Source organism: Zingiber officinale, chromosome 1B, assembly GCF_018446385.1.
Source record: "Zingiber officinale cultivar Zhangliang chromosome 1B, Zo_v1.1, whole genome shotgun sequence".
Taxonomy (NCBI): Eukaryota; Viridiplantae; Streptophyta; class Magnoliopsida; order Zingiberales; family Zingiberaceae; genus Zingiber; species Zingiber officinale.
The window spans coordinates 47,076,840-47,104,236 of record NC_055986.1 but is presented as its reverse complement, the minus strand read 5'-3'; positions in this window follow the sequence as shown (position 1 = coordinate 47,104,236).

Sequence of the window (27,397 nt, the reverse complement as noted above, 5' to 3'; positions counted from 1 at the left end):
AAGACAGCAAGGTTGGTGCTGATGTGTGATGTTAGAGAATAGGAACTGCTCTGATACCAACTATTCTTTAAATACTATTTGTTCCATATATGATTAACAAAACATTTCCGGACTAGTTGGTTGGCTAAGTCTGGATTCGGGTCCGGGGTCTTGGGTTCAAAACCCGACTTCAACAAATTTTTATATTTTTTTTTAAACTTCTTCCTCTTGGTAAAAATACCAAATGAACTCCAAAAATTACATAAAAATACTCTAAAAATTTCTAAAAATCCCTAGAATATTTCTATAGCATTTTTAAATATTTTTAAATTACTTTTAGGACTCTAATTGAGGAAATTTGGGTCGTTACATTTCCAAATCATTTTCAAAATTTTAGTTAAATGTTTTACAAAACAAATTTTTTTTGAAAAACTAAGTCTTGTTAAGGTTAAATACTTGACAAAACTATTATCTTCAAAAGTTTAGCTAAAGTCTAAGCTAAGTGTTTATCAAAGTATGTTTAACCTTCTATTTTTCTATCCATTTAAAAGAAAAAAAAATTATTTCTGAAAAGTTAAGGTTTCTCAAAACAAGCTAAGGCCTATACTCACCTTTTTCTTTACTCTCTTGGTTATTTTGATATATGACAAAGGGGGAGAGTATAAGAAAATTCAAAGAAAGTTAAAGACATTTAAGAAAATTTATAAGAGAATTCAAAGAAAGTTAAATAAATTTAAGAAATTTAAGAAAATTTAAGAATAGAAATCCTTGAAATTTTAAAATTCAAGGGAACTTTTATTAAGGGGGAGTTTTTGTAAAGCTTCTATTAAGGGGAAGCTTTATATCAAATTTATACTTGTATGCTTGTGCTAAATTTATACTTATCAAATTTATGCTTGTGCTAAATTTATGCTTATGCCAGTGATGCTTTATAACATATCTTTATTATCTTTTTACTTAACTTTGAATTTCGGTTGCTATAATCAAAAATGGAGAGATTGCTGGTGCGGGAAGCATCCGACGATCGAACCCAAGTTTTGATAATGGTAAAGGGATTCAAAGTTAGAATTCCCTGTTATTTAATGTGCTTAAATGAGGTTTCAGGAAAGTCCTAACTGCGGTTAGGCAGGTGAAAACCCCTAGGGGGCTGTAACCCTAGGTCCTAAGGGGTGGTAACCCTAGGTGGAGAAAAATCCTAGGGGGTGGTAACCCTAAGTGGAGGAAAACCTAAGGGGGGGTAACCTTAGGTCCTAGGGGGCGGTAACCCTAGGTGGAGGAAAATCCTAAGGGGGGTAACCTTAGGTGCTAGGGGGTGGTAACCCTTAGTGGAGAAAAACCCTAGGGGGCGGTAACCCTAGGTCCTAGGGGGTGGTAATGTAACACCCACTAAGCTTTTAAGATAAATATGAGAATGATGAATTTGCCTTAGAAAAATATTAGTAGAATGTTGAACCAAAAAGAAATAAAAAGAAATAAAAATAGGGAGTGGTCAAGGATTGAACCTTGAATCTCACATGATGTAAATGATAGGATTAATGGGTAATAACCAGTTGGGATAGGAATAATATATTGATAGCAAAGGAGGGAAACTCATGATAAGGATGAGAGTAAAAGCTAGCCAAAAGAAAACAAGAAAAGAACAAAAGAAAGGCAACTTGCCTTCCTTCTTTTCTCTCCCTCTTCCTCTTCTTTGCCGTGACTTAAAGAGGGGAATTAAGGGGATTCATTCCCCCTTGTTTTATCATGAATGATGAGAACAAATAAATAAATAAAATAAATATAAAAATGAAAAAAGGGGCTAAGGGAGAAGGAAAGCAAAAACCAATTTTGCTACCTCTTCCCCCTTAACATAAAAGGGAGCATGTGAAGAGAAGATTTGATTTTTCACTCATTTCTCTCATTCTCCCCTCTCCATCACCGAGAACCTCAGCCCCCTCTCCTCCATTTTCGGCCCCCAAAACAAAGTTCCTCCTAGGATACAAGTAAGGCTACCAAGGGAAAACAAAGGAGGAGAACAAGAAGAAGAAACCCTTTCTTCCATCACCACACTTTAGAACCACAAGCGAAAAGGATGTAAGTATCCCCTCACCTGTGGTACAAGTAGTTTTGATGTGTTTTTGGATTTTATGAGGATTTTAAAACCTAGAACAAAGTTGTGAAAAATTCGGCCAAAGGAAGGACTTGTGATCCTAGGAATGTTTAAAATAAGCCTTGATTCATGATAATTTTTCTATGCTTTGTAAGAAGGTTTCCTCTCATATTTTTATATATATGTGATGTTGGATTAGAGATGTATCTAACCCTAGAGTTTCGGCCAAAAAGGTTTTATAAGGGCTAGGGAATTTATTTGTTTACCTAACTTGCACAAAACCCTCTAAATAAATGGTTAAGTATCCATTATTGTTTTCATACTTGAAGGTTACTTGGAACCAAAAGTATTCCACACATAAGTTTCGGCCAAGGAAGGGTTTAGGGTTAGGAATACTTTGGATTTAAACTCACCATGTTTATATGATAGAATATAGAGTTTCTTAAAGAAGTTGCATGCTTGTATGTTGATAGAAACTCATGAACACCACTCTTAATGTTTCGGCCATGGTAAGGTGGATGGCTTAGAATATCTTAAACAGATTTTTAACATGCTCAAAACCTCCATGATAATAAGATATGAAAGTTGTTTAATGCTCCCATGCTTAATTAGAGTATAGGAAAATTGGTTGCATGATATATGATAATTATGACCACAAGGGTCCTAGCTTGTTGTGAACCAAACTTATATGTATAGTTCTTTGATATTTTTTCCATAAAACTTGTTTAGGTTTTCCATACTTTAGGCCACCTAAAACCTAGTTTAAAGACTTGGAAGGTTTCGGCCAAACATATGCTATGAGATAAAGAAAGGAAAAACCTAGGAAACCTAAGACACAATTTAAATGTATGCTTATAGTGCTTGACTTTTATACATGTTATGAAATGTGTTATGACTTGCTATGCTTTTATGCCATTTGAACAAATTCTATGCTTGATGAGGTTCGTCCATGTAGGGTTTAAAGACCTAGAAACCCTAAAATTTAGACCTTATGTGTTAAAGATGCTTCTTATGAAATTGAGATAACATGATGATTGTGTTCACATGCTTATATATTTAACTATGATTCAAATGGACACCTTAAGGTCTCGGCCATGAAGGGATACATGCCCTAGAAACCCTAGAACTTACATTAAACATGATCATGTCACTCTCCATGAAATATGAAATGTAGAAAGCTAAAAAAATTCACATGCTATATGTTGTTAGTGACCTAAATTGATGCTAAGGGAAGTTTCGGCCATGACCACTTGTATGATGCCATTTATGAATTTATACATGATGTTAGAGTAAGTTCACATGCTTGTATGCTTGCTTGAAAACCTAAATGTGTACTTGTAAGTTTCGGCCAAGACATAAATTTAAGGGATTAAAGAATTTAGGAACTAACTCAATGGTGCTTACCATATTCCTTGAAATGAATGCTATAAATATGGTTAAGGTTTCCATGCTTTATGTCCTTTAGAACCTTGTTTGACACTTGTTAAGATTCGGCCAAATGAGGTTTAAGGACTTGGAGAACTTAGAGTCCAAGTAAACCTTGTTTATGATACTTCCTATGAAAATGATATGTGAATGAATTAGGTTCTACATGCTTGGATGTGTTTAAAACCTAAATGGGGCACCTAAGAGGGTTTCAGCCATGATAAGAACTCAAAGGATTAGGAAGCTTAGTACCCAAATTAATCATGTTACATTGTTCCTTATGATTGGATGAGCACATGATATACTTTTATGCTTAGACATGTATGCTTGTGAGCTATACCAGATGAGAATTTCTACGATATGTTATGAGTTCAAAATATGCATGTTTTATGTTATGATATGTGGGTAAATCTTACATGCTTTGGTGATATGATATGAGCTAAAAATATGAATGCTTATGTTATGATATGTGGTTAAATTATGCATGCTTTGATGCTATGTTTAGTGCTTAAAATATGCATGCTTTCATGATATGCTATGTGGTTAAATTATGCATGCTTTGATGCTATGTTTAGTGCTTAAAATATGCATGCTTTCATGATATGCTATGTGGTTAAATTATGCATGCTTGATGATATGCTTTATGCTTAAGATATGCATGTTTTGATGATCTATGCCTAAGTGATGCATATTGTTATGATATGATGTATGCCTAAGTGATGCATACTTTTATGGTATGATGTATGCCTAAGTGATGCATACCTTTATGACATGATGTATGCCTAAGTGATGCATACCTTTATGATATGATGTATGCCTAAGTGATGCATACTTTTATGACATGATGTATGCCTAAGTGATGCATACTTTTATGATATGATGTGTGCCTAAGTGATGCATGCTTTTATGATGTATGATATGTATAAGTATGACATGTACTTTACTTTATATGGCTTGTACCAAGGGTGGGCTCCATAAGCGCCCCGGGGTCGATGGAATAAGACTCGGGCCTCGTTAGGGATGGGCTCCTAAGTGCCCCTAGGTCGATGGAGTAAGACTCGGGCCTAGTATGTTGCCTTGTAGGGTTCAAGACTTTCTACCTTGGACCTACATAGGTTGCGCGCAATATGTAAGTAGTACATAGCCGGGATCCCCTTTAAGTTGAGATTATGTTCAAGTATATATGTAAGAAGAAATGGTTTTTAAAGATCATGAGACATACACATGTTTTTCGGATACATGTTTTTCAAAATCATATGCATATACCTTATGATGATTTATATGCCATGGTTAGATATGATTATGTTATGTTCCATGATATGTTCATGTGTATGATATGCCATGACTCCTTATGATGACATGCCATGATTAGATATGATTATGTTATGTTCCATGATATGTTCATGTGTATGATATGCCATGACTCCTTATGATGACATGCCATGATTAGATATGATTATGTTATGTTCTATGATATGTTCATGTGTATGATATGCCATGACTCCTTATGATGATATGCCATGATTAGATACGATTATGTTATGCTTCATGCTATGCTTTACGCTATGATATGCCATGGCAAGTTATGATTTCTTCATGTTGCATGATATGCTTAAAAGAGTATGTTACATTATGTCATGACTAGTTGAAGTGATGTCATGTTGAGACATTCTTTGATTATACTATGATTTTCGGTTTTAGTGAGTAGGAAAAGAACTTACTGAGCCATGAGTGCTCACAGCTTACTATCCTTGTACCACAGATAAAGGAAAAAGCTGGATGAGCTAGAGGAGCAGCAGGAGGGGCAAGGAGATGTGTGTGGCAGTGGCTAGGCAACCAAATAAGAACCTGCTTTAAAAACTTTTAAAGAACTACGCTTTGGTATCATGAATTCTAGTACCTTATGTGTGACTTGATGTTATGTTTCTACTAATTTTGATATCATGTTATTGAGGCCATGATAGTGTAGTTCAGTTTTGATGAAAAGAAAAACAAAAGAAAAGTTTTTATGAAACTAAGAAAATTATTTTAAGTCTTCCGCTGTTATTTGTACATAGAGTATCGTAGCCCCGTCCCTTAGGGTTAGCAGGGAGGGCGGGCGTTACAGGTAACCCTAGGCGGAAAGACCAGTCAGTCTGGAGGAATGGATTGGCATCAGGTAATCTCTCCTGAGGGGAGTAGGTGACGGTGCGTTCCCCGGAAGAGGGAACAGTAGGCATCGGGTCGACCTAGGGTTTCCGGTCAAAAATTCAAAGTTAGACCCGGACAGTCTGATGACTATCAGACTTTATATTTATGATATTATGTGCTAACTTTGTGTTGCGGGGTATCTTTTGGACTAAAGTATCTTGCAGGTACAAAGGAGCACCCTTAAGCCTTGGATGAACAGTGTCTGAGGCGCCTCCATAGAGCTTGGAGGCGCCTCGGGTGCAAGGCTGGAGCTATCTACGCAGTGAGCTTAGAGGCGCCTTAGAGGACAGTGGAGGCGCCTTGGATTGCTTCTTGGAGGCACCTCCATGGAGGCGCCCTCAAGCGGATAAGTTGCAGCAGCAGAGGCTTATCAGCATCAGCAGCGACGAAGTCAGGATAAAACCTTGTATTTGAGGCGCCTTCATGGGGTATTGGAGGCGCCCTCAACGAGCTATTTAAGAGGACTTCGACCAGCAGCTAAGGACAGAATTTGAAAATCCATCTGTCTTCAACTAGCTGCTAACGAGACATCCCGGCCAAGATACGACAAGCCACCGATGACCCAGAGCTTCAATTTTAAGATTTCTTATTGTCGGTATAAGTTTTTAATACTGTTAAAATTATAATACTCTTGTATACTTTTGCGCTATATAGTTGTTGCCCACTGTAAGCGATCATCAATCGCGAGCCATGGTGTAGGAGTCGTCCTAGGCTCTGAACCAAGTAAAACCTTGGTGTCTTTTGTGTGATTGATTATTTCTTTCTATTATTTCCGCTGCATTACTCGTCGTGTTTTTAATTTCGAAACGCGTGAAAGCCACGAGCGCTATTCACCCCCTCTAGTGCGATCTCGATCCAACACCTTCTCCTCGAGCAAGCTTCCTTTCTAGCTTCTCATCCGTTGAACATTGTGCATGTCCTTCTTGTTCACTGGTGTACTCTTCCACAACTCTTCGTCCCTCGGATGCACCGAGCACGTCGGCTCCTTTCCGGTGCCATCCTTCTCATTTGCTATGTCTTTCACTCGACTTCTTGTTCTCCTAAATTCCTGTACACTTAAACACAAGGAATCAAACACAAACAAGACCTAACCTAATTTAGTTGACCATATCAAAATTACCATGGGAAACTTACACAAGTCAATCCCATAGCAGGGTGAAGGACTTGCTGAGCCGGCAATGGGCTTCCAGTAGCAGGACAACGGCGACTATGATGGATCTCACAAGATTGTGCCACATGGGAGAGGGGTCGCGCCTCCTTGCTCCTAGCCAAATATAGCCCATGCAGAGAAGGGACGCTCAGAGATGATGGTGACGGATCAGATGATGATCAGAGGAGAGGGGTCGAGGAGGGTGGAGGTCACATGAGAAAGGGGGATTGAAAGAGGGGCTCGAGAGAACTTGGGTGAAATAAAGAGAGAAGCTTTTATACCCAAAACTTAGGTAAATTTAATTAAACTCTAAGTTTAATTCCACAATCAACTCCCATTTAAATAGTTATTTCAAGAAGGCTTTCTCTTTTACCAATATATCCTTTCTCTTAAAATGTGTCATACAAACTCCATTTAAATCTCGAAAATTTTCTAAAAATTTCTAGAAAAATCCATAAGATTATTAATCAAATAAAACTTTTTTATTTGTCATATCTTACACCTCCACTAACAATAATAGCTCCTAACGAGGATGGAGGCGTGCATGTTGTAGAGGTGTGTTCACACCTTGGGTGCTAGTTACACTTCTCTATATAAGATAGCAATATCAATCGGGAAAGGGAGCAAGAGACTCAACTTTGTTATTTTTATTCAGTTTACTACTTTCTTTCCACCTATTTTTCCTTTAGAACTAACCTGAGCATTGAATGAGTCATGTCAAGGTGAATCTTGGTCCCTTCTAATATCTTATTGGTTTCTTTCAACAAAGTTGATTTGCTAAGATTCGACTCGCCAGAAGCCAACTCGCTAGGATCCAACCTGTCAGAAACTGAATCACCATATTTGACCCGCCAAAAGTTGACTGCCAATAGTTGACTCGTCAGAAGTCAACATGCTAAAGCTCGATTGGTAGGAGACAACTTGCAGAGTTAGACCCAAAAGAAGATGAATTGTCTAAGCCATAATCTCATTGTTTCGCATGCCCCCTTTGTTATCTTCTCCCTATCTTCTTGTCAGTTTTGCCAAAATCTCTCACCTCCATTCACCTTTCCTCATTCCAAACAAATGAATTGTTTGTCACCATCTTGACCTTCTCCGTTTCTCCTCTCATAGAATCCATATTGATTAATGTCTTATGCTAAGCCTTCTCCATGAAAAGCCCCACGCCATGTGATTGCACCTTATGGGTGGACAATCAAATTTAGGTCCATATTTGCAACTTTCATAGGGCTCTACATTCATAATTATTTAGTTAAAATAGGGGAATTCATCTTGTGGTCGGCAAGATGGTGGTTCCAGTAAGTTCTAATTGATAGTACTCGTCATCAAATGTAGTAGAAAATTATTTTGTGTATTCTATGGCTTCATCATAATGTAAATTTTCATATTTTAATTTGTTCATTTATATTTGATTTCTTTTAGTAAGTGATGTAAAGTATCTAGTTTTTCATTGAGTTGGGTTCTATTGCTTACAATCAAATCTTTTAATTGAAGTAAAAGTTGTTTAGAGTCTGTTTCTAAGTTTGGAGTTTTTATATTTGAAGGGGCTAGTTTTGTTTGCACCGTTTGTGTGATTATGTTTTCTGAGGCTTTTAAATAATCAAGATTTCTTAAAACTTCTGATAAAAGTTTTTGCTATTGAAGTTGGTTTGTGAGTAAGTTTTCTACCTTTTGTTCTAACAATTGACAATGAGTTTCTAAAGACAACCCTAGAGTTAAAAGTAAATCAATTAAAGAATTTAAGTGTGCATGTTCAGAATGTAAAGTATGCACTAGTACTTTGCTTCTAATGTAATAAATATGCCTATTATTATCTAAAGTAACTATAGTTCGAGGTTGGAAGGCAAGATCGAGATAATCTAACTTCCTTAAAGTTGTATTCATACAAAGTCTAATTCCTGAAAGTCCAAAATCGTTTATGGCTCTGATACCAAAGTTTAAGTTCGTTATGTTTTGGTTTATTGTTTTGTATTTGGTTTGTTGTTTAGTATTTCTAGGGTTTCGATGTATATCTTAGCAAGAGAAAGCTCTAAACCTTAAAATTTTGCTTCTCCTTGACTTAGTCTCACCAGTGAGCCTTACCTAGTAGAGAGTCTCTAGAATGGTTGAGTAAACCTGTTGTTTCTTTCCTTGGCTATCTTCAGGTCTTACGGTAGCACTCTACTATTATCCTATCTTAGCCTACACAGGATTTATAGAATTACATGTTATAATTCTATCTTCTCTCTTAGCTAGTTATGTTTCTACAAGTGTATACTCCGACAAGGACTGAGGACTATTGACTAAGAGATGAAAAAACAAAACCCTAAGGCTTAGAGATAGTTTATTTACTCGACCATGGAAATATAGTACTAAGAAAGATCAACTGTACAGATTTAGTAACTACATATTACTGAAAGAGAAATGCAATACACTTATAAGTTTAGTAGGGCATTACAAGCGTGAGAGAGAGAGAGAGGAGAGGAATGCTTTGAGGTGCGTTTGTTATGCTTCCTTCTTGCTCACTTGCTTGCTGGGAGAAAGGGGCTTTTATATAGCAGAAGAGAATGTTCTGGGTATGACTCATGTTGGCTAGAAGTGCTTCTGGTCGTCATTGTTGATGTTTTTGGACAGGTTTGGACAGGTGGTGTTGTATGACATCACTGCTTACGTTTTATGGCTAGCTGTTGTCATAGCTTTTGTCATATTTCCATCATATTGATTAGATTGGCTTCTTCAACAAAGCCCATAGAGGTTGGTAATGTAGATGTAGAAGTTGTTGCTGACGGTGTCTTTGTTTTTTGTCTTTCAAACCATGCCGTATTTTTCTTTTGGTAAAATTGGAAAAGGTTTGCATGTTGCATGGATTAGGCAAAAGGAAAGAATATTGTGCCAAAGTATTTTGGCCAATAAATTTTTTCAGTAAAGTTTTTCCTGGCCAAAGTATATTCTAAGGGATCTTGATAAGGATCCCAAAACCATGAACTTCCTTGGATAGAGACTTGCCAATGCTTAAGTTGCTCCTCAAGTGATTTTGGAGAAATCCATTCTCTTTCAAATGAAAGTAATTGGATAGCAAGTCCTTGTACATCAAGTTTGATTAAATGTCTAGCTGATTCAGTTTTTAAGTTTCACCATTCTGGAGGAGAACTATCAATAGTACATAAGACTATAGCTTCTCTTTCTTCATGTATATGTTAAACTATTCTGCCCAATAATTTAGGAAAAGTTTGTATTGAGTCCAGATCTTAAACCCAAAGTTGTTGTAGAAGTCCATAATTCATTAAAGTAAAGGGAGTGATAAGTCTTCCTCTATAGTTCTTTTGTTGAAATTTATCATAATGAATATTAGCTTTTCTAAATGAGTATAAACACTGGCATCTACAGCACAAGTCTATCAAGTTTGGTTAAGAATATTAAGAAAAAATTTTGGTACACATAATCTTATATGTGTATTCTTCTCTATGAGTAATAATGATTCTAGGTGTAGGATTTTGATGGACCCAATTCAATGCTTCTTCGAGTTATAGGAAGTGTTTCATATTAGAAGTATCATCTGGATTTTGGATATAAGTACATATCTTTTCTAGTAAAGTATTGACAAAGAAAAAAAATCTCTTTTCTTTCTTGAGTGGCTTGAAGTATTTAAAGCTTTAATCAAATCTATCATTTTGTAACAGATATTTTAAAATGATTATGCATATAATTCATTGTTTTTCTAGAAAGATGATATCTAGTTAAAGATCGTCTCCTTGGAACTAACTATAACCTTTAGATTGAATATAGAATTGAATATGTTTGATAAAGTCTCTTATTATCGTATTAAAATTTGTGCAGAAGTACATAATACTTAAATTGGTATTCATATCAACGTGGGGGAGGGGTTTGTTGGTAGTTTTGAGAGCATGAAATAGAAATAAAATAAAGCGGTAACCACTCACATGGATCTCCCAAAGAAATCGCCGAAGAACAGTCAACGGTCGACGAAGAGATTGCCGCTGTCGGAAGCACAATCATGGGGCAATCGGAAAGTGCTCCAAAGTTCACGAGCAAATCCCAACCACTGGGTGTTCTCCTCTGCTCGCTGATCACCTCGCAAAGCTCTCTGATCACCTTCGCTGCGCTCCTCTCTTATCACGATTGCTCTTGGACGCCATCTTATAAAGCAAGCAAAACATTGGTTACCAACCGATGCTTTGATGGCTAGCTTTCAATGGAGGAAGATGAAGGTGAATGGGCACCCCTTCATCTTCCCGACGTTGCAACTGATGCAACGTTTAACATCTCCCACTCGTCCAAGTCAATCCATAAGGTTATATGGTCACATAGACCATGTCAGTCACTTAGACTACAAGGTGATCATGTCACGAAGACCAGACCAAAATTAGTCACAAAGACCAAATAAGTCACGTAGATTTTATGAGGATCAAGTCACGAAGACCAGAGCAAATTTAGTCACAAAGACTAAATAAGTCACATAGACTTTATGAGAATCAAGTCACGAAGACCAGAGCAAAATTTAGTCACAAAGACCAAATAAGAACATTCATTCCATACATTAGGGAAAATGGTTCATGTGACAGCAAGCACAGTGAGCATTCAATTGCTAAGAAGATTGTCACACCTTACTTAGCTGCTCCATAGAACAAATCAGAAACATAAATGTCCATAGAATGAATCATAGACATAAATAGCTTGCCTTTACCCTAGATTAAATTATTTACATCATTATGAACATCTCTAATCCCTCATATTGACCATATGTCAAGAGCATGTTCAACATCTCCAATTAAACAAATTATTCACAATTACATTTTATGTACTGAACTAAAAATGTAACCGGTACCAGTGAATAAATGTCACAGATGTAAATCAATCTTAATCTTCCTTTTTTCCCTAGAATCAATTCATTCTAATCAGTCGCTTTCCTAGTTATGCTCCATAAACCGAATCATCCATAGCCAATAGGAAACATGGTAAAGTAGCAGACACTGATCAGAACTTCAAGTAGACAGCTAAATAGTCACTTAGGGTAAGATTGAGATTAACTTATAATCTCAAGGGTCTCACATAGTAGAGAAGCAGGGATCCATTCTCCTACTACCCTTCTTGTCGCCATAGCACATGTGGTATGAATCATATGCTACGATGTTATTCTCTTTTCCAAAAAGAGCGCATGTTTTTCTCAAAATTTAACATCGTACAGATTTAGATCTAGACATTCCCAATATCTAACTCTAAATTCAACATATGAATTCTAATCTGGCCTCAAGCAGATTCAGTAAATGGTGGGTGTATTTACTCCAATCATTACACAAATGATCTCATCTTGATACAAATATCAAGGCGACCTTAACTTATGGGTATGTCTCTATTCACAGCTATATAAGTTGTCCCATAATCAACGGTCTTACCTCTATTTGTACTTAACAAATAGAGATGATTGCCCATGTGAGTGGGCCAATCTCAATCTGCCAACATGCTTATCGAGACTTTTATTCGAATGTAACAAAGACATATACATTGAATAAATCATGACATTTTTCATTTATCAAAATGTCTTTACAATTAGTTACATTCTTCGAAGTCCCAAAGACTTCACATATCCATAAAATGACTCTATAGTCAATGGCTTAGTAAAAGGATCAACAAGCATATTCTGTGTAGGGATATACTCAAGTATTATCTTTTTCTTGTCAATAATATCCCTTGCAAAATTATACTTAATTTCTATATGCTTGCCTTTGCTGTGATACTTGGAAAAAGCTATCACAGCTTGACTGTCACAGTACACAATAACAGGACTCCCACTATCCTCAGCAATCTTCAGATGCTTTAGGAACCTTTTTAGCTAGACAGCCTCTTGCACAACCGCTGCACAAGCCACATACTCAGCTTCCATTGTAGACAAGGCTACACAAGCCTGCTTCTTGCTGTTCCATGAGATGGCGCCACCATTCAGCAAGAAGACATAGCCGGATGTGGATTTTCTATCATCAAGGTCCTCTGCCCAATCTGCATCTGAGTAGCCACTTAGGCTCATATCTGATCCTTAGAACCAGAGGCAATAATCAGCTGTTCCTTTAAGATATCTGAATATCCTCTTCACTGCTTTCCAGTGTCTCGATCCTGGGTTTGACTGGAAACGACTAACTAAGCCAACATCATAGCTTATATCGAGACGGGTACACAACATAGTGTATATCAAACTACCAATGGTACTGGCATATGATTTCTTCTTCATTTCGGCTATTTCCTCGGGAGTCTTGGGATACATACTTTTGCTCAAAACAGTACCTTTCGCTATAGGCATCTGTTCAATGTTACAATCTGACATATTGAAGTGTTGTAGCATCTTAGTGATATAAGCTTCTTGAGACAAACCCAAAAGCCATTTTGATCGATTTCTAATGATCTTCACTCCTAAGATGTACTTTGCTTCTCCCATATCTATTATGTCAAATTGTGATGAAAGCCAAGATTTGACTTCTATCACATACTTTATGTCGCTTCCAGCTATTAGCATGTCATCAACATATAATGACAAAATAACAAACTTTCCTTTTTTCCTTTCTTAGGTAAACACAATGATCCTCATTGATCATTTCGAAACCATAAGACAATATTACTTCATTAAATCTTATGTTCCATTGCCTTGACACTTGCTTTAGCCCATATATAGACTTCCGAAGTCTACATACTCTTTTCTCTTGGCCTTCAGCAATATAACCTTCTAGTTGTACCATATATATTTCTTCGTCAAGATTACCATTAAGGAAAATAGTTTTTACATCCATCTGATGTAATTCCATGTCATATTGTACTACTATAGCTAGGATGACACGTATTGACACAAATTTCATAACTGGGGAGAATGTCTCTTCAAAGTCAATACCCTCCATTTGAGTATATCCTTTTGTAACTAATCGAGCTTTGTATCGATTAATCGATCCATCTGCTTTCCTCTTTACTTTAAGAATCCACTTATTCCCAATAGCCCTTCGACCAGGAGGAAGATCGACTAAATCACAAACTTGATTCTTTTTCATTGACTCCATTTCTTCATCCATTGCAATTTTTCATTCTTTTCTAACTGAACATCTCAAAGCTTCCTCAACTATTCGAGGTTCATCATCATCAACTGGGAGAACCATCAATGCCTCATTCTCAATATCAAACCTTCTCCGAGGAATAATCTGACGACTACTTCTTCAAAGGTTAGACTATTAAGAAACTGACTCATTCAGTGGTAAATTACTCCCACTCGATTGACTAGTTTCAGGCATCTCTTGATTTGTTAATAAAGGAACATTATTCTCCTCCTCTATCTCATATAGAGGAATTGTCTTATCAACTTCACCTTGTGTTGGGAACTCAGTTTCTAGAAAAGTAGCATCTCTTGACTCTATTTCAGAGATGGTTTCATCTTCTCGCTCACCAATAAAAACATAACCCTTAGAAGTCTCAGAGTACCGTATAAAGATACACTTCTTACCTCTGGGTCCTAATTTTCCATATTCGTGAGTTTTATCATGAACATAGGCAGTTGACCCCCAAGGTCTCAGATTACTTAAATCCGGCTTTCTGCCTGTCCAACGTTCATGTGGGGTAGATGAAACTGACTTTGAAGGCACTTTGTTAAGTATATAAGTCGTAACTAATAATGCATCTCCTCAATAAGAGATTGGCAAATTAGCCTGCGCCATCATAGACCTAACAATTTCAAGAAGAGTCTTATTTCTTCTTTCAGTAACCCCATTTTGCTATGGAGTTCCAGGGTTAGTTAGTTGTCTCATAATCCCTTTCTCATTACACATTATCTTGAACTGATCAGACAAATATTCACCTCCATGGTCAGCGCGCAAGGTTTTAACCTTGCGTTCCAATTGATTCTCAACTTCGTTCAAGTAATGAATAAAGCAATCTAATGCTTCAGATTTGTGAGAAATCAAATACACATGACCAAAATGTGTGAAGTCATCCATAAATGTAATGAAATAAGAACTCCCATTTCTAGCCTTCATATTCATCGGACCACAAATATCCGAATAAATTAATTGCAATGGTGATTCAGCCCTAATAGCCTTACCAAATGGTTTCCTAGTCGTCTTTCCTGCAAGACAATGCTCACATATAGACAAGTTAATCTTAGCATGAGTGCCTAAAAGGCCCTCCTTAGCTAATCTATTCATTCATTCTTGTCCTATATGTCCCAATCTAGCATGCCAAATTTCATTATTAACATCAGCATTACTAGTAAGAGCAATATTTAAAAAACAACCGTCATTATTATTTGGTTCTATATCAAGAACCATAAAAGCATTTGTTACAAAACCTTACCCAATTAACACAGAGTTAATTCGAAGTTCCACACAATGGCTATAAAAATTTACATTATAACCTAAATCAAGAAGACAAATAACGGGAACCAGATTTCATCGAATCTCAGGAGCGTACAGGACATCATGTAGAAACACGGTGCCTCCACCATGTAGGTTGAGCTTGCAAGTGCCAATTCCTTTGACTTCAATTATTGCATTGTTTCCTACATATATCCATTTATTGTCAGTTGGTACCCGACTGTACTCCACATATGTAGCTCGATCACGAGCTACGTGCTTCGTTGCTCCTGAATCTATAATCCACAAAGGATACGAATCAGCTAACAACACTGTACTTGCAACATATTGCTCGTGGAAAGAAGACAAAATTGGATCTACCTTTTTAGGCTCAGCACACTCCCAAGCAAAATGACCCTTCTTGCCACAGTTGAAGCAAGTCAACTTGCTCCTAGGTTTTTGTCCATTTTTCTTTCCTTTCTTCTTGATTTGGTTTTTCGCAATAAGAGCATTAGCCTCCTTTCCTTTTCCCTTTCCTTTCTTGAACCATTTGTTCTTATTCTTGGAACCAGAACCTTCAGCTACAAAAGCATGACCAGAAATCCTTGCGGATTCAATCCTCTCCGCCTCAAGTTCCATATGGCGTGAGACATCAGTAAAAGTCTTGATACTCTCACTATGGGTCAGATTCTGTTTCATCGTTTCCCAAGAATCAGGAAGGGAACAAATAACTGCCTAAACCTGTTGTTCATCAGTTAACGCATAACCAGCAGTCTTAAGTTCTCGAATCATGTTACCCATCTCCCTGAGGTGTTGGGCCATGGTAACATTTGCGCGCTTTTTACAGCTATCAAACTTGATAGTTAGCTGACGGGGAGCTTACTCAGACTGACTCCACTGTACTTCTCTCTAAGGGCTACCCAGACAACATGAGTTGATGGTAATGGCTCATATTCAAACACCAGGTCATCCACCATTGAACTAATCAATATGACCTTAGCAATTGAGTCCTTCCTTTTCCATGCCTTATAGGCATCAAGGTCACATCTATGCTGTGCTGTAGAACCATCAATCGGTTCCTCCATGATTTGATTTACAGCCTCTAGAACTTCTTGTTCCTCAAGAACGTATTGTATCTTGAGGTGCCAGATTCTGTAGTTATCCCCATACAATTTCTCACCCTTATTGAATTCAGCTATGATGGTTTTAGTTGTCATGATCTACATAAATAAACAAATTATTTATTATTTTAGTGTAATTCATATATGTGCAATTAATTATTGACTCAGTGTAAATTAGAATTAGTTTACAAAATCAAGTGATAACATTGTTTCCACTCATCATTTGTATGTTCTAATCTAATCAACATTGATCAATTTTATTACACATCCCATCTAATGAACGAATCATTATTAAAATGAAATAATCATTTTTTTTTCATATGAACTAATCATATGGATATATGAACGAATCACTTTCACATAAAACAATCATGTTATGAAATGAACTAATCATTTCCAAGTTTGTTAACATATAACAAAACTTTTCATTATATAATTCTATTCGTACATAACGATAGAAATTATTACATGACTCAAAAACTAGATCAGCTAACATTGTTCATACATAACGACATAACACTAATAAACTAGATAAGCTAGCACTACTCCCACTATGATAAATGCTAGAGTAGTGGATAATTGCATCCCGTTCATCCCGAATTCTATAATGGGTGGATCAGCTTCAGATGTATCCATCAGATCTATTTCTGGATCTTCTATATATTCTTGAGGATCCTCCTCTGATTCTTCTGGATCCATCTCTAAATCCTCCTCGGGATCCATCTCTGGATCCTCCTCAAAATCTTTAAGATCCATTTCTGGATACTCTTCAAATTCTTCGAGGTTCATTTCCGGATTATCTTCAGATTCTGCGGGATTTATATCCTCCTCTAAATCTTCAGAATCCATTTCTGGATCCTCCTCAGATTCATCAGGACCCCATTCCAAATGAAATAACTATCTACACATCTCTGAGTATGAGATGTGCCCATCAGAATCATCCCAAAGTTGGAATGCTATCTGCCTTAGATGTTCCGATATTGAATAAACCAGAGACCATCTTCTTTCTGTTTCCTAGACTGGATGCCCTTCTTGCTCGAGATTCTAGAACAACCAATTGAGCCGACCAATAAGCCTACCGACTCCGTGATCCGGGTCATATTCCAGCTTCTTGATCTCCTCCCATAGCTCATGTTGTCGTTCATAGCGACCGATCATCATCATGTATATCGTTCTTTATATTTGAAATTGAAAATTATGATGTCAGTACAAAATCGACAAACCAGTAACAAAAATCGGTCTAATTCAATTCCCACATATAGAACAAAATATACAGAATGCACAAGCAATTAAGAAAAACAAATTTCCTTATTTTGGGGAGTCTCATGTGAGTATGTGACTAACACATTAGATCGGTCGATCAGGAATCTGGATCTTAAGCTTAGTCTATTATCCTCATTAGAACTAATCTAATTGGACAGGGATTTCTGACCTATGTTCCGTTATTGTTTAAGCCTATTTGAGTCAATCTTAGACTTATTGATCAAACTTAGGTCTATTTGATTCATCCAATTTCCCATTAGATTAAGTCTGACCCATTAGAACAAATCTAATCTTTATAATCAAATCTGACACAACAGAACTAATCCGGTCATATTTGATCAACCCAACTATTGTAATCAAGATCATCCTAATTAATTCAATAATAAATCGAACTGGTTAAACAAACAAATAATTTGAACCATCTTTAGATATCATTGAATCAAACTGGTCTGCTTAAATCTGTTGGTTGCTACTCGGAAAATCTAATGGTTCCACTGTACAAAAATTTTGTACAAAGGTCTGAACCTTTTCCTAGCTACCATGTGTTCTTTTAACTTAAACTTGGATCGCCTGCGGAACTTAACACGTTTGATCCTAAGTTTAATTTATTTGTTCTTTTAGGTTTAGACTTGGATCTCCTACGAAACTTAACACGTTCGATCCAAATCACCTAGGTCACGAAGATAATTAAATATCAATTTCCAAAATCGGCTTCCAGTACTGCATGGCGAGGCACATGGCCTTCTTGGATATGGGAGCAACCACCACCGACTAGACAAAGCTTTTTAAGGAAATTAAATATTTAACCTTCCCATAGTAACCCTAGGTTAACCTCTAAGAACAATCAAATCACAAGGAAAAGAAATAAAACAAAAGAACACAATTTTGAAAACTAATTCGAAAAAAAAAACTAGAATCGCATGCCTCTTGTATTTGGTATTTTTACTTGGAGATAAAACTAACATGATGCGGAAAACAATATTAGTTATACCTTTCTTAGTAGATAATGACCTCTTGATCTTCTAACGTATTCCTCTTCTAATCTCAGACGTTGTTGTTAGAGTGTATACTAAAAGCCTAGCTTTTGTAAACATTTATTTGTTGAAATAAAAGAATCACAATTGGTCAATATCTGCATTTATTTATTAAATGTAATTGTTCAATTAATTTATATAGTAGACAACATGGAGTGTAGTGTCACACTCTGTAGATCATGTTGTTGGTTCTCTATAAATTATAAACAGTTGCTCGTGACTAAGATAGAAAGGAACAAACTATCAGTATAGTCGTAGTGTAATTAAGTATTAGTTTATCTTGACTAATAAATTACACTGATACACTTTAAGTGTATTGAGTGGGATCATTTAGGTAAGTTCTTTTTGTACTGACTTAGTAAAAGAACTAGACCTTAGTTATTATGAAAGTGTGTGCTCTTAATCCTAATATAATAACAAGCACATATATTTAATATTTATTTCTTTTACTTATCAAAGGGTGAGGTTTAGCTCGATAAATCAATATTCCCAATAAGTTGGGAAATGATATTACTTATAGTGTGTATTGTTGATTATAGAAGGAATCTGTATCCTAGTTATCTAGGTTGAGAATGTCCCCAAGAGGAGCTCATAAGGATTGCCATGTTAAACCCTGCAGGTGGACCTAGTCTGACATGACAATAAAGTTGAGTGGTACTACTATTGGAGCTAGATATTAATTAAGTGAGTTGTCAGTAACTTACTTAATTAGTGGACATTCGTAATCTTAAACACAGGGAGACCAATACACTCATGATAAGAAGGAGCCCATAATATAATTTGGGATTGGTGCGGTAGTGCGATAATAACTCTCTAGTTGAATGAGTTATTATCATTGAACTTGAGTTATGTGTTCAGGGCGAGCACGGGATACTCAAGCTCATCAGAAGGCCAAAACTAATTTCTCCTCTAGGTCCCTGTCATAGCCTCATTATAGCCTCAAGTTCATCCAAATGTAAGGCTCTTCTTGGTGTCCAAGAAGAGGGCCGGACCATTGCTTGGTGACCAAGCAATGGCTGGCCACATCCTCTTATAGGGGCCGACCAAGATTAATTCAAATAGGAGGGGTGTTTTGAATTTTTTAAAATCTTCTCTTTGTATAAAACTATAAGTTTTAAAAGAGAGATTTTAATTTTTAAAACTTTCCTTATTTGAATTAGGCCACATGTTTTAATAGAGAGTTTTTAAAAGTTTTAAAACTTTCCTTTTTTTAACCATCCTCATGGTTTAAGAAAAAAAGGGAGATAAGTTTTAAAATTAAAATTTTCTATCATCATGTTAAAAAATGAAATTTTATAAGAGAGTTTTAAATTTTAAAATATGGTTTTAATTTTTAGAAACTTTCCTTTTTTAACTCTAGGAAAGAGAGCTTGTAAAATTTTGTAAGAGTTTTTTTCTCTTGTAAAATTTTATAAAAAATTATTATTCCTTTCCTAAAACATGGTGGCCGGCTACCTTGCTTGGTGCCCAAGCAAGGGGCCGGCCAAGCTTAATCCTAAACCAAATAGGATTGATCTCAGCCATTGATTGATGATTGATTCAATCAAGAGGAAAGAAAAGGAAAAATAAAAAGGGAAAAGGAAAAACTCTTGGATGATTTTATTTTTGTAAAAGGTTTTTCCTTATTTGCCTTGGGCAAGTAATATAAAAGAAGGGGTGAGGGGGCTTCATGTGATACAACTCTTATTCTTTTGCTTGGGTGATCTCTTGGTCGCCGGCCCTCTCCTTTCTCCTTTTTCCTTTGCTCTCTTCTCCTTGGTGGTGGTGGTGGCCGAATTCTAGAGGAAGAAGAAAGACTCTTTTGGGTGGTGTTCATCTTGGAAGATCGTCGCCCACACGACGTCCAAGGCGAGGCGAGGAATACGGCAGAAGATCTCGAGGTCATTAGCTTACAAAGAGAAGGTATAACTAGTAGTTTTCTTCCGCATCATACTAGTTATTTTCTTTGTAAGTATTCTAAATACAAGAGGTAATTAGATCTAGTTTATCGAATATATTTTTTGATTTTATGTTTTCTTCTTTTTCGAATTTGTGATTCGATTGTTATTTTCGGTTAACCTAGAGTTATTTAAGGAAAAAATATTAGCTTTCCTTAAAAGGCTTTGCCTAGGCGGTGGTGGTTGCTCCCATATCCAAGAAGGCCATGTGCCTCGCCATGCAGTCCTGGAAGCCAATTTTGGAAATTAATATTTATGAAATTAATAATCTAGGTAGATTTGAATCAATAGTGTTAAGTTCTGCTTGCGATTCAAATCTAAACCATTAAGAATAGATAAGTTAAATTTGGAATCAATGATGTTAAGTTCCGTCTGTGATTCCTAATTTAACTTCTAAAGAACACAATATGTTATTTAAGAAAAGGTTCGATACTTGTACAAAAAATTTTGTACAGTGGAACCAGTACGTTTTCCTAGGATTAACCAACAATTGGTATCAGAGCTAGGGTTTGCCTTTGTCTATTTTTAGAATTCAAATAGGTTATGCACATGTCATACATAATTTAGGCAGGATAATAGTAGGATGTGGTAACTCTTTGGTTGCAGGCTCCAACTATTATGGCTTATTGATATTGTGTGTGATTGGACCCTTGGACATGTCAAGGGCATTATTTGTGTGCATGATTGTATGTATAAAATACAGCTGGAGCTGTATTATTTTTAGAATTTTATTTTTGTTCGATCTAGAAAACATGTACATTCCCTCGTGGAATATAGGATCGATATATGTAAAATTCTATTTTTGTCGCGGATCGGATTCTTGAAAGGCGAGGTACTTTTGGAGCACCAGAGGTGTAGCAGAATAAGAAGCAAGAAGGATGCGACAACTCAACCCGATGGCGGTGGCTAAAGATGGCAGCAGCTAGGGTTGGAGCATACTGAAAACAGTGATGGAAAAGGCCATAATAGTTGGAAAATTAATTTCCAAATTTATTGCTTTTATTTACTATGATGTATGCTAGCATAGGTTAAAATCCTTATTTTTAAATAACTAAGTGGGAGAGGGATTTTAATAAATCCCATGGTCTCCATTACTGGTTTGTAAGTGATGCAACAAGCTTGCGTGTTGTCTCTGAGTGCCTCCCTCCACAACGGATGGGTTTGTTGCGGATCACTAGATCAAACTTCCTTTTATGGATGGTTAAAGGAAATTATTTAGGAGCGTGTGATCTTCTCCAACTGAAGGGGCACAATCCTATTTAATGGACTTAGTATCAAGTAATGGTATACACTTAGACGCATTCAATAGTATTCTCCCCAACGGAGTCACTACTATTGTATTGTGTGACCAAAGTGAAACCAACTATTAATTTCATTTGTCATGAAGTTAGGATGATAAGAAATGGGTCTCACCCTCCTCTTACAAATGTTGAACTTGTATACGTCCACACTAACGTGGCATGCAATATTCACGGTGATTTGAGGTGTTAGTTAATTTAAAATAGTATTGTTTGAGGAATCAATATTATTCTAAATTTAGAGACTTGACCAAAGTTTATTTTTGTGATTCTTAGGATGACTTTCAACCCACTAGCCATTATACTGAAAGAGAACAAACTTACTGGTCCCAACTATATTGATTGGAAAAGAAACCTGGACATTGTTCTTACTGCTGAAAACTATAAGTTTGTACTGACTGAGGCTTGCCCTGATGCACCTAACGGTGACTCTACCCCAGAGGAGATTGAGTATCATAAGAAATGGATAAAAGCTTATGAGATGGCGCAGTGTTACATTTTGACATCTATGTCAAATGTATTGCAACATCAGCATCAAGATTTACCAACAGCTTATGATATAATGAACAATCTCAAAGAACTCTTTGGGCACCAGAGTCGGACTGTTAGGCAAGAGGCAATGAGGAAGCTAATGACAGCCACCATGTCTGAGGGGCCACCCATAAGGGATCATATCCTCAAAATGATGGCTTATCTGAATGAAATACAAGTCCTTGGAGGAGAAATCGATGGGCAAACCTAGGTCGATATAATTCTCCAAACGCTACCTAGGAGTTTTGAGCAGTTCCACCTGAACTATAACATGAACAAAAGAGAGTATACGTTAGCGGAACTTCTGACAGAACTACAGGCAGCAGAAGGAATATTTCGTCATAGTTCTCAGATTCACTATGCTGAAAATGGTTCTACTTCTAAGTCGAAAGGCAAGAAGAAGAAGAAACAGGTCTTTTCAGCAAAGAAGGTGAATAAACCTCAGAGTACAGGACAGAAAGCTGGAATGAAGAAGCCGAAGGGCAAGTGCTTCATCTGCAAGCAGTCTGGACATTGGAAAGTGGACTGTCCTCGTAGGAACCAGAACAATAAAGGTATATCTCATACTCTAGTAGTTGAAACATATTTAGCGGTGTTATCTACCAGTACCTGGTGTGTAGATACGGGAGCCACTGATCATGTCTGTAATTCTTTGTAGGGGTTCAAGGAAACCCGGCGACTATTTGATGGAGAGATAACTGTCTACATGGGCAATGCTACTAAGGTGGCGGCTGTTGCAGTGGGAGACGTCTACTTATCTTTTGATAGGAATAGAAATTTGATTTTAAGAAATTGTCTTTATGTACCCAGTTTTAGAAAGAATTTAATTTCAGTTTCTAAACTGTATTTGGATGGATATTCAGTCTCTTTTAGTAACAATGTCGTTATAAAGAGAAATTGTTGGATCGAGACTACGCTAGAGGGGGGGTGAATAGCGTTCGTGGCTATTTCTTTCAATTCGTAAAACAAATGATTAAAAGCGCAGCGGAATGAAGAAATAACAAACACAGAGAGACAAGGAGATTTACTTCGTTCGGAGCCTAAGGCAACTCCTACTCGAAGGCCCGCGATCCTTGATCGCTTTCCGTGGGAAACAACTATAAGCACGATAAAAATATTACAGACTAATTACAATTCAAAGCAGTAAACAGATTATACCGACAACAAAAACTAAATCTGAAGCTCCGGGTTGTCGGGGTGTCGTTGCAGCACTTTCTGGATCGAGTCGTTAGCAGCTTGTCGCAGAGAGATTGCTTAGAAGATTGTTGTACTGAAGCTGCACCTCGACCCTTCTTTTATATGAAGTTCCGGGCGCCTGGATCCCTTCCGGGCGCCTGGAGTGTGACGTGGCCAACCAACCAGGATGCTCCACGTGGCGAAGTCGCGGCAGGGATAAAGTTTGGTCCCGGGCGCCCGGATCCATCCCGGGCGCCCGGACAGCCTTTTTCCAGCAGGTTCCTCACCTGCAAACAAAGGTTAGTCCGAGCAAAATCCCCTGCAAGACAGTGTTAGAATAAGATAAAACATTGTAAAGAAGAATTGACAGTCTTCGGACTGTCCGAGTCTGACTTCGGATTTCCAACCGGAAATCCTAGGTCGACCCGACGCCTACTGTTCCCTCTACGGGGAACGCGTCCTCACCTACTCCACTCAGGAGATTTACCTGTTGCCAGTCGATCCTCCAGATTGACTAGACTTTTGCTTAGCACTCGACGCTTCCGGACTTCCTGCTGGACATCCGCTTCCCGGCTAGTCCAGTCTTTCACCTGGTTCGCGACACCAGGACTTTCCACCTAGGGTTACCACCCCCTAGGATTTTTGCCTGAAGCCATCGACCTGCCAAGACTTTCCGCATAGGGTTACCACCCCCTAGGGTTTTCCACCTGCCTAACCGCAGCTAGGACTTTCCTGAAATACTCATTCAAACATGTTAGATCACACACTAACTTAACTTTGAATCCTTTGCCATTATCAAAACTAAGGTTCGATCGTCGGATGCATCTGCACCAACAATCTCCCCCTTTTTGATAATGGCAACCGAAATTCAATGTTAAGTAAAAATTATGCAGTTATATATAAGCACAAGAAGCGTGATATAAAAAATAAGCATAAACATAGCTCCCCCTTAATACAGGCTCCCTTTAAAATATTTTCTTTGAATTTCTATTTTATTTCTTTCTTTGAATTTCTCTACTCTCCCCCTTTTCCATATATCAAAAATGAGCTAGTTTTGAAAAAACCTAATTTTTCAAGACAGAATTTTAGCAGAAAACCTTTTAACTTAGGCAAGGAGCGAGGTAATATAGAAATATTTTTCAAAATTTTCAACCTCAGAAATTTAACAAAGTTTTCAACTTCAGAAATTTAACAAAGTTTTCAACTTCAGAAATTTAACAAAGTTTTCAACTTCAAAAATTTTAAGCAAAAAAAAATTTTTAACTTCAGAAATTTTCTAACAAAAATATTCAACTTCAAAACTTTGCTAACAAGATTTTCAACTTCAGAAATTTTCAAACAAAATTTTCAGCTTTAAAGATTATCAAGCAGAATTTTCAAAAAAAAATTTCTTGAAAGAAAATATTCAGGTTTTTAAAGAAAATTTCCAAAGGAAAAAATTTTTTCAAAGCTTTAAATAATTTTCAAAAAACTTGACGAATTTTCGAAGAGGTTTCAGCTTAAATAACTTTTTAAGAAAATAATTCAGAATAGAGGATACTAGAAAATTTGGAGAAAGGTTTTGAAAGTACTGCTGTGACATGTGTTTCAAAATTCTTAAGGCAAAGAAGAAGTGATAACCTTTCTTGTTGATAGAATGTCATTTTGTTTTAGTAAGGTATCAGAGCCCTACAGTCCCAACATGAGTAAAGATTTGTTTTGATCAGGTATGAGATCCCTTAAGTACAGACATGCTAAAACTTATTATTTCCTTCACCAATTGTCTAACCGTTTAGCTACTTGCTGATTGCCTAGAGGGCAACAGTGTTCACTTGGTTAGTCAAGTTAAGTCAATTGATCCAGTTAGATTGTACTAAGGCTGGAAGACTTGATTTGATTATTGTTAATCATGTATTTAACGCCCAGACTCATATTGATGCACGGAAATAAGCATTCTTGAGTCCAGGCTGTACCCTATGCATCTCACACCGTTCTATTTTTTACAAACACAATCAAGGTAAACCTAGGTGTTTGTGAGATGCTCTGGCTGAGTCCTGGGGGAACATGATTTCTAGGGTGAAATCCTAGACTAAATCCAACTTTCGAAAGTCTAGCAAAGTGGGGATTTTGGAAAATCAGTTTTGCCTAGAAGTTATAAAAAAAATGTGACTAAAAGACTAATCTATTAGATTGTAGTCAATCAAGCCTGAAGAGAAACCGTCTATTAGACTAAAAAGTCGACATAGATAAAAGAGTCATAATAGAGCTGCTACAAGCTGTACTAGAGTCATAATAGAGCAACAGTAGGAGCTACTGAGATGATGAGGGAGGTGGTCCGGAACCCAGCGACTGGAGTAGTGTCAGGAGCTCAGTGTGACGAGTCCGGTCGTCCTCTCGTAGATCTCGGCGCAAGTCGGAGAGCTCCTGTCGTACGTCTCGTCTTAAGTCAGAGACCTCCTGTCGGACCTCTCGTCGAAGATCGGAGACCTCTCGCCGCATGGACTGATGAAACTTGGAGTTCTCGTGCTGGAGACTCGACATAGCCCTCTCTAGTCCGGAAACTCGATCAGCGAGAGTGCGGGGAGCTGGGTGTGGTGCTCGAGGTGGTGGTGGGGCAGGAGCAGCCTCCTCAGGAAATAGTGCCAACATGAACTCATCATGCTCTGCCTCCTCCGCCTGCTGGTGCTATGCCCCCCTACGCCAGGACATGGTACCCTCATCGTCTATATGGATATTTGCTAGGGAAAAGTTCCTAGCTCCTATGATGTCAAACTCGGTCATGTAGCGGATGTCACCTCTGGTGACATCAATGTGTAATGAGGGCATGTAAGCTGTCAGAATATGACAATAAGGCATATGTACTCGTCTGCTGGTCACGTATCCAGCTGCATAAATAATAGTGGAAAATATGTGAAGGTTGATGTCTATGTCTAACCTCTGACACAGGGCATAGAGCAGGAAGGAGTGAAATGGACGCATCACCGCAATGTCGTGAGTGGTCAGCGGTAGAATACAAAGTACTAGAACCCTATAAAGGGCGTAGTCCTGAATTCTAAGGTTAAGTGACCTAAACTGGGTCTCAGTGGGATCACGCTGGTCCTCAAAGAAGGACGAATAGATCGTATCGAGGGTAATATGTGAGTAGGGATCTCCAAAAGGTAGCTCCCTAGGAGGATAGCATAAAAAGGTGCAGGGTGACTCTCGTAACCCTAGAAACTCACGAATGGTGGTGGGAGATAATGTGATATCCGTGCCAGCTGCCCTAGTGGTATAGGAGTAGTCGTCTACTTTCACTAGGTTGTTGTAAAATTCGGCACATAGACTTATGCTTACTGGGCTGGTGCACTCAACTAGGTTTCGCAGCCTATAGTGGTTTATAGTCTCGGAGACTGGAATACAAGAGCGTAAAAAGAACGATCTGTCTATACATTTGGTTCTAATGGACATGTAATTTATTGACATAAACTTAATCCTAAGTTCGTCGGTGGGAAACCTAGGGTCAATGCTAGGGGTAGAGGGCCCAGCACCAAACTTAGTACGCTTCCTAAATTTCAAACTAATATTATACTGAGAAATAAACAAGCATTATAAGAAATAAAGTTTAGGAGGGGGTTAGACATTTTAACAACGAGCCATTGATAGAAATTTGAGAACTGGCGACCTCGGTTGAGTCACGACTCCGTATTAACCGCGAAAAATTTAAATTTTGAAAGTCTTCGCAGGTAAGCCAAGAAGCTTTAAGGAAAACTTGGGTGCATGGGTAGGGGATGTCACGCCCCCAGAGAAGACCCTGTCCGAGAAAATTTCGGCAGCATCTCCCCTGTACGGTGGACAATCTGAAACTTTTCTACATCTCATATACATCAGCCACAGGCGGCTGGAATAATAACAAGAAATAAAAACAATC